Source organism: Antechinus flavipes, chromosome 5, assembly GCF_016432865.1.
Source record: "Antechinus flavipes isolate AdamAnt ecotype Samford, QLD, Australia chromosome 5, AdamAnt_v2, whole genome shotgun sequence".
NCBI classification, from domain to species: domain Eukaryota; kingdom Metazoa; phylum Chordata; class Mammalia; order Dasyuromorphia; family Dasyuridae; genus Antechinus; species Antechinus flavipes.
The window spans coordinates 78,575,775-78,584,281 of NC_067402.1; the positions used below are offsets into that span (position 1 = coordinate 78,575,775).

At 33.4% G+C, this 8,507-nt stretch overlaps 1 pseudogene; it reads right to left on the reverse strand.

Moving 5' to 3' along the window:
• Positions 1-1,279: 1,279 nt before the first annotated feature.
• On the reverse strand, positions 1,280-8,289 carry LOC127538552 (isopentenyl-diphosphate delta-isomerase 2-like; annotated as a pseudogene).
• Positions 8,290-8,507: the final 218 nt, after the last annotated feature.

Consider the following 8,507-nt stretch of genomic DNA (forward strand, 5'->3'; position numbering starts at 1 on the left):
ATGAAGTACCTTGAATTCTGGGCCAAGAATTTTAGACTTTACTCGTTTCAGGATAGAATTGAGAAGAGGTAAGCTAGTTTGGTGGCAGTGGAAACAAATAGTAATGAATGCTTTCAAGACTTGTTTCAGAGGTAGAATGGATGGGATTTAGCATCTGAATGGAGGATGAGAAAAGAGAAGCACATCAATATCAGATGGGAAGGTTTAGTAGCAGTTAAGTAGAATTCAGTCATGAGTATAAGGAAGCTCAGTTTTATTTGGTTACTGAGGATTTGTTACAGAGAGAGGAAAAAAAAAAAACCAATAACCCAGATATTGAAAATCTGGGAGAACACGACAGTGGAAAGTTTGACAATGCTGAGCTGATGAGTGAATAAATGAATGAAAAAAATATGTATTAAGCACATAGTATATGCCAAGTATTATGCTAAGTGCTGTAGAAAGAAATATAACAAAGCATGATAGTCTCTGCTCTCAAAGGACTTTATATTTTAATAGGGGAAGACTCTGTGTGTATGTGTGTGTGTGTGTGTGTGTGTGTGTATTATGTATGAGAGTGATGTCACACTGACTTTATTTTAGACAGAAAAATCCAAAGGAAAAGATAATTGATTATTATTTCTTTTCCAGAAATGGTATTATTGATTTATTTCAGTTTTCAAAGCTTTATTTGGGAAATCAGCAGGGGTGAGTGGGGAGAGGAAGGGTTAGGGTTCATGTTTTGGAAAATAGGATGGCCATGGACAGAGCACCAATACAGGGCTGATTTGGTTCCAAGCAAGATAATCAGGTCCAGAAGTTCCTGTTTAGGGATTCTTACAGTCTTCCTGTCTGGGAACAAAATTGGACCCAACAACTGAGACAAAGCTAAAGCATGGGTGAGGCTCAAATAAGATAATGAATATAAAAATGCATTTTGCAAAACTTAAAGTGCAATATAAATAATCATTGCTTTTGTTTGTTGTGGCTATAAATGGCCTTCAGTCACTAGGTTTACTGACTGGCCATGATTTCCTTTCCTGAACCTTCTGATACATTCTTATGGAGCTAAAGCAAGGCTTATGGAGCAGTACAGGAGTGTACTGGTAAATGTTTAACAATCTGTCTGGGGGAAAAGGGAAGGCATGCATGTACATTATTTTAACTTTAATCTATATTAACACTTTCTGAAGTTTAGACAATCAACAAAACAATAGATTAACTCCCTTATTTGCCCCAGTCACTGATTCAAATTCCCTATCAATTTTCTCACAAGTCAGTTAGACCTAGCTCTAGCATACTATGCTATGGTGTGAACCCCAGATGCTAAAATTGAAAACAAGTATATTGAGTTAAGCAGGTTATAACCTTCATGCCATACAGCCTTACATAGTACATAGGCTTCTCTTTGGGTCAAGTTATGACTTCATGGATTGCTATTTCATGGTTTTTGTGCCCCAAAACCCTACGATTTTTCAATACTCTCCTTATCTTCACAAGCCCTTCACAATAAAAGAACGTTAACTTAATCACAATCTCCACAGCTAGGACTTCTCATGGCAGACAAGTTAGCCTCTTTGACTTCTCTCCAGGACTTCGCTGTCATAAATGTTAAAACTTTTCTGGAAAATGGATATAATCCAGCTACTGCCAAAATATTCTTATTCAATTATAAAGTCAACAAAGAATGTGCTGATACTTTTATTAATGTTGTTATTCATTTTAAGTACTACATAGTTTGTGATATTAGTACAGATTTACCTAGAAATAGAATCATCTAAAAAGTAATATTATTTTCTAAAATTAACATAAATCAAAATAACACTCCCGTCTAATTTGTTTAAATCTGTCTCTGTTGAAAGAAGTAAATGTTAATTTCCTAAAATGATCTTTAATTGATACTCATCTTCCCAGATCTCATTTGACATTTCTATTTTAGTCTCATCATCCCAGTCAGGTAGATTGTAGTCTCTTCCTGTTGTTTCCTTATTATTTTCTTATTAAACCCTTTGCTATATAGTATAACATATGCATCACAGTATAATGTACCATATAGTATAGAATGGGGATAATATAAGATAGCACTTGGTATAATGTAACATGCCATAACACAGTCTTGAGTTCCTTACAACATGATTTAGACTTTTTCTCAGAGTCTAAGGTGGAGGGAGACTCATATGACTAGCATTTGATAAACTATGTTGGAATGAAAAGTCATTATGCTCATTTTGACAATAACCAAATGGGGTTCCAATTGAAATATAATTTTCGCTGCTCTTACAAAGCCATTAGATATTTTAAAAAACAATGCTGATGATAACAAACAGCATTATATGCCAGAAGAAGATTGTTTGGAGAGAATAAATACACTTGTTCCTTCAAAATTAGGAAACTAGAAAAGTTATGAGGAAAAAATGATATTAAATGTAGCATAAATGGAAAGAAAAATTCAAATTTAAATATGAATGATAAATGAATTACAGGCACAATTTTATTTGATAAATGAGCATCCCCAAATGTTATCATTGTTTGATATATTTTTCAAAGTCAAAAATCATTTTTACTTAACATATAATCAATGACTCTAATCTTCCAATCAGCCAAGTTTTTAGACTCTGTATATTTTGTTAGGTTCAACAATTATATTCAAATCATTTATATTATCCCATATTTTAAAATATATATATGTGGAACCATCCAGAAAACTTAACTTTACCCTTGGATTCTTGTTCCAGAAGATCTTCTAGTTCTTCCTTTGTCATATAAACATAGTTCTTTATTTCTTTGGGATCCAGATTCAAAGTTAACATCGTTCTTTACAAAGAGAAAGTAACCAATTTCATGTTCTCCCCAGACCTCATCTGAAGGCAACTTGTAGTGAATTTTTGTCACAAAGATAATATCATCAAGGGAAAGCTGTGATCCTCAAAGAATAATCTTTTAAAATGTCAGAGATGTTGTTTATTTCTATAATAGAAAAATTTCACCTACAAACAATCTATTATGTTTTTCTAGGAACCTTTCAACACTAATTCCAGGGTATATATAATTATTCAGGAATAAAAACATTTTGTCAAACCCAGAATTGGAAACTGGACTTTCTTTTGCTTCAGAAGAATATTTAAATTAGCACACTGGTTAATTAACCAAATTATCTCAGCCTTAATCTACTGTCTGGTCTCTTTCTGTCAATAAATTAGACTAAAAGTATAGTCTTCTAACAGGGAGAGATGCAATTGGATTAAGTGACTTGCTTAGGGTCACACAGGTAGCAAGTGCATACGGCCAGATTTGAATTTAGATCCTCCTGACTCCAGAAAAAGTAGTTTTGTTTTGTTTTCTTTAATCAACTGTCATCTACCATAGTATCATGGGCAAAAAGAAAGTAGGAGAAACAGATATCTGCAAATAAATATAGAACTTTATTCTGCCTCCAATTTTCTATCTACTCCCACCACATCTGTTACAAGAACCAAAAGTCCTAAATAATTATACAAACTTAATAATAAGACCCAGAAAATAACTGATAATTGTCTATAACTCTCCTGCTAGTATAGTATAATCTCATATACATTTTTTGATACGTTAATCATTCAAAAGTCAACTTAACAATTTAATTGCAAAATCAGGATCCAGCTTTCTTCAAATGGTGAGCTGTCAGAGTCTATCATCAGCACTTGTGTAATATTTAGTTCTTCCATCACAGACAATAAAACTGGTTACCTGCTCCAGAGGAATTCCCAATTTAATGTGTAATCATCTCTTAGCAGCTCACTTCATTCCAATTTCATTATTTTTTCCCATTTCTAATGGGACACGAAGTGGATGACTAGAACAATTGTCAGAAAACACCCTAAAATGGAACATATAACATCTCTAATGAGATAAGTCCTTGGAATAACAGAGGAAGATTAACAGGCTCCCCATGAAATGAATCTGATTTTTTCTCATTAGCGCCCAGGAAGCCAGATAAAATATGTCATCCCAAGAGTAAGAAGGTTGAATTTTGTCCATTTCGTAATGGATATAAAATGTCCCCCATCATACTGACCACTTACCTTAAGAAGCAAAAGAGGTTAGTTTGGATCATTGGAACCCAAGCCTGGGAAGAGGTAGATAACACTGACTGGCATATACTTCTCTATGTATAGATTATATCTTTCCTAGAGAGATTAAGTCCCTTGAGGGCAGGAATTTTTTTTTCAGATTTGTATCTGTATCCTCAGCATGTAATACAATACACACTGCTACTTAATTGACTGTTGAATTGAATGATTAATTAAAAGATTGATTCTTCACAGTTAGAAGGACTTAACCGCTCCTTAACCCTGTCCCATTAAATAGATTAAAATCTCTCTGACTATTTTTTCATCTCTGATGACAATGATTCATTTTCTACCTGGGGATATTAGTCATTTAGTTAATAATCATTTATTAGCTACTAGATTCCAAGCACTGTGAATAAAAACTAAAAAACAGTCTTGACTCTGAAGAAGCTCACAATCTAATGGGAATTACAACATGTAAACAACTACCTAAAGAAAAATATGTACACAGAATAAAATGGAGATAATTAACAGAGGGAAGGAAGTAGCATTTAGTGGGAGAAAGGAAAGTCTGGGATGTGAGCTTGGACTTAAGGGAAATTGGGGAAGCTGGGGGGGTAGTAGAGATGAGGAAAAAGAATTCCAATCATGGGGGACAGCCAGTAAAAACGCAGAGTGAATAAGGAAAGATTGAAGATAAGTAAGAGAGAGAGATGATAGAGACAACAATCTGATGAAATGGAACGGGATCACTGGTGGAGGTAGAAAGGTTTCCCTTGTAAAGAAGAGTCAGCTGTTCAATTGAGACTAGGGTGAAGACAGAGATAATGACAAAAGGTATCTGTCTGGGTAATATGAGTTGCAGAAGAGTGGGAAAGAAAGAGCTCTCAATGAATAGTCTTAGTTTTTTCTTCAGTGAAATATGAGGCAAGGTTCTCAGCTGGGAGAGCAGAAGAAAGGGAATTATGGGAGGCTTAAAGAGGAATGAAAAGGTTTAGAATAATTGCTGTCATCAGCAAGATCCCAAGTTATCACCCCTAAACAGCACCAGAATCATGCTGTCAGAGTTTCTTCCCAGAAGATCCCACATGGAATATAAGATAGTTTTTAATAGTGCACGGAATCATCTGGGAGGTGAAATTTCCAACAAACAACCCCAGCCCACAGTCATTCCTTTTCACAAGCCTTCATCACTTGGACTCTAACAACTCTAATAAGCAGGACATGTCTCTCTCAGTCCCATACCACTTAGCATATTACTGAAATTATTCACTGGCTTGTGAGATAAACCCCCTAATCAAATATTGATTATCTGCCCACCAAATAGTTCTGTGGGGAAAAATAGATGTATCTAAAGTTACATATCTATTAGCATCCAAAATAAATGTACTTACCTGGAAAAGTATATTTAGTCTCTGTTCTCTGTTGTAGCAGGAGTTTGCTTCTATTGAAAATAAAACTACAGAGAAACCATGATGTAATAGCCCTAGAGAATATAAACAGAATCAAAGATAAGGAGGTGATAGGTATGATTTTAATGTTTATTTTTTATCAAGAGTCCTCACCTTGCTCAGCAAACCAATCCCACCATCTTGCTGGCCCTAGGAGTCATAGGATAATGGAAACTCTCTAGCTGTGTCATTGAAGTATAGAAGGAAAAGTGGTGGAGCAGATGGAACTTTGAGGACCCCAACTCAGTATTAAAGGAGAACAGATTGAGAACCAGGAGCTACCTCAGCGGTCATATAATCTAGATTTTTTATTTTATTTTATTTTACAAATGAGAAAACTGAGGTCTAAAGAAGGTCAATCACTTATCCAAGTTAATAGGTATCAGGAGTGAGAGATTTAAATTTTAATTCTCTGATTCCCAAGCCAATACTATTCCACTGCACCAGGGCAGCTAAATGTTTCTTGGATAGAGGGACAACCTTCAAATCTAGCCTCAGACTTTCTAAGACTATGATCATGAGCAAGTAACTTAATCTCAGTTTCCTCATCTGTAAAATGGGGATAATAATAGGGTTGTATGAAAATCAAATGAGATAATAATTGTAAAACATATTGTATGGTGTCTGGCGCATAGCAAATACTATATAAATGTTAACTATCATTACTCTGCTGCCTTTCTTGATGAACTGAAGCTCAAAGAAAAAAATGTTTTAAGATTCATATTTGAAGTGCAAGATAATTTATGATTCTCATAATTAGTAAGACTTATACCTTTCAGAATCTTCTCTTCTCCCCGCTTATACCCCATCTCTATTTCTCTGTCTTTATCTGTCTCTGCCTCTCTCCCCTTCCTCCTGCTCCTTTTGTTCCTTTTCCTCAAACACCCTCTTATATTCTTCAGAATTGCTCATGGATCACAAAACAAATGTGTACCTCCCTGACTCTTTAAGGAGAACAATAAACCATTTCTCTAATGTTTCCAGCTGCCATTCCCATGATCTTTTTTCCCCTTAACATTCCATCTAAGTTCTTCAAGGTACCATAAAAATTTCTGAGCTCTTAATTGGACAGTATCTGTCATTATGAGATATGCATTTGAGAGGACAATAAATGTAATGAAATATAAACATGCCATAATAAATAATGACTAAATACTGCAAAGAAACATGGAAAGAATTTTAAGAATAAATTGAAATAAGTATAACAAGGATACAATGCACACAATTACCTATACAATGTAAGTGGAAAAAAAACAATAAAATGTGTAATTATTATGATCAAACAGAACAAAAGAAGACGGGAGAAAAGAGAGCTTTTTCTTCTTTAGAGAGATGGGGGAATAAAGGTGTGAAATGTTATATATTCTGCCAGACTTGAGTGATATGTCATTTCTTCTTTTCTGAATTGGATTTTCCCCCTTCTCTCTCTTTCTCTCTCTCTCTTTTTTATTCTTTGTTACAAGGGAGAGCTCTTTGGATCAAGAAGGGAGGAACACATTGAAAAAATATATTAATAGAAATTTAAAAAGAGTATTCACATCTTCCCAAATTATCTCTAAATGAACAGAGAATATAAGACTAGGAAGGTAAAAACTTTGGAGACTGAATACAGATTGAAGCATGCTATTTTCACTTTTTTTTAAATTGTTTTTTCTTTCTTAGCATTTTTTCCTTTTTGTTTTGATTTTTCTTTCACAACAGATTAAAATGGAAATATATTCTTTGTTTGTTTGTTTCTTTGTTTTTTGCTGAGGCAATTGGGGTTAAGTGACTTGCCCAGGGTCACACAGTGGGCCCTGTTAAGTGTGTGAGGTCAGATTCGAACTCAGGTTCTCCTGACTTCAGGGTTTGTGCTCTATCCACTGCACCACTTCGGTGCTCCTAAAATGGAAATGTATTTAAAATAATTGTACAAGTATAATCTATATCAGATTTTGTTGTTGTTGTTGCCTTAAGGAGTAAAAAGACAAAGAGGGAGAAAAAAAATGGAACTCAAAATCTTACAAAAGTGAATGTTACAAATGTGAATATTACAAAAGTGACTCTTTATGTGTAATTGAAAAAACAAAATAGTATTAAGTGAAAAAAATTAAAAATGAACCTAGTATTTTATGCCATCAAAAATGATAAAATAAAATAAATTAGTTTTTATTCACAAAATCTAAATAACCACATTAATAGAACACCAAAGATCACCAAAACTGCAATTAAATACATTATATATATAACTAATTGCAAAGTAAATACAAAAATTTGTTTTACAATTCAGATGAACTTACAGTAGAATTCTGTTAGACTTTTTCATAAGTTACTACTTTACTACACAGATTACTTTTAATTGTTTACATTGTTTTAAAAAAACTTTTCAGAAGTCATAATATGCTATACAAATTATTTTTAAAAGTAATACTGCAAAACTTCATTCATGACATAAATATATTTCTAATTTTTAAGCTAGGGAAGGATAAAATAAAGAAAACTGATTATCATCAATGGATGCATATTCAAACATTTAAAATAAAATCCTGCCAAAAACACCTACGAAAAAAAAAGACAAGGATGGTATCTCATTCTTAACACCTCAGTCCATATCCAGTGGTATCTCTGATAGTCTCAGGAAAAGTTAAAGTGATTCTTTGAACGTTGGCAACATAGACTTTTTTATTATTACCTTTTCCAATGTTTTTATTCAAATGACAGTTCATCTTGCTTTCAGCACCGATCACCTGATCATTTTCATCAACAACAATTAACATTTCTTCCAGACACTGGATTTGGTTCTTGTCTAGATGACCCCAGTTATCTTAAGACATTGTTCTCAGTTCTAATACTACCTGTATTATGGATATTTATAGTCAGTTATAATATAAACATTCCTATAGTAACATAGTACAAATAAGAGATCAGCATAGCCAATGAATATGAGAAAATAGAAATAGCAAAGTAATTAAGTGATTAGAATAATTCCCACAAAAATAAGAATAAAAATTTAAAGTTTCCTTTTATATATTATATTATATAATATATATGT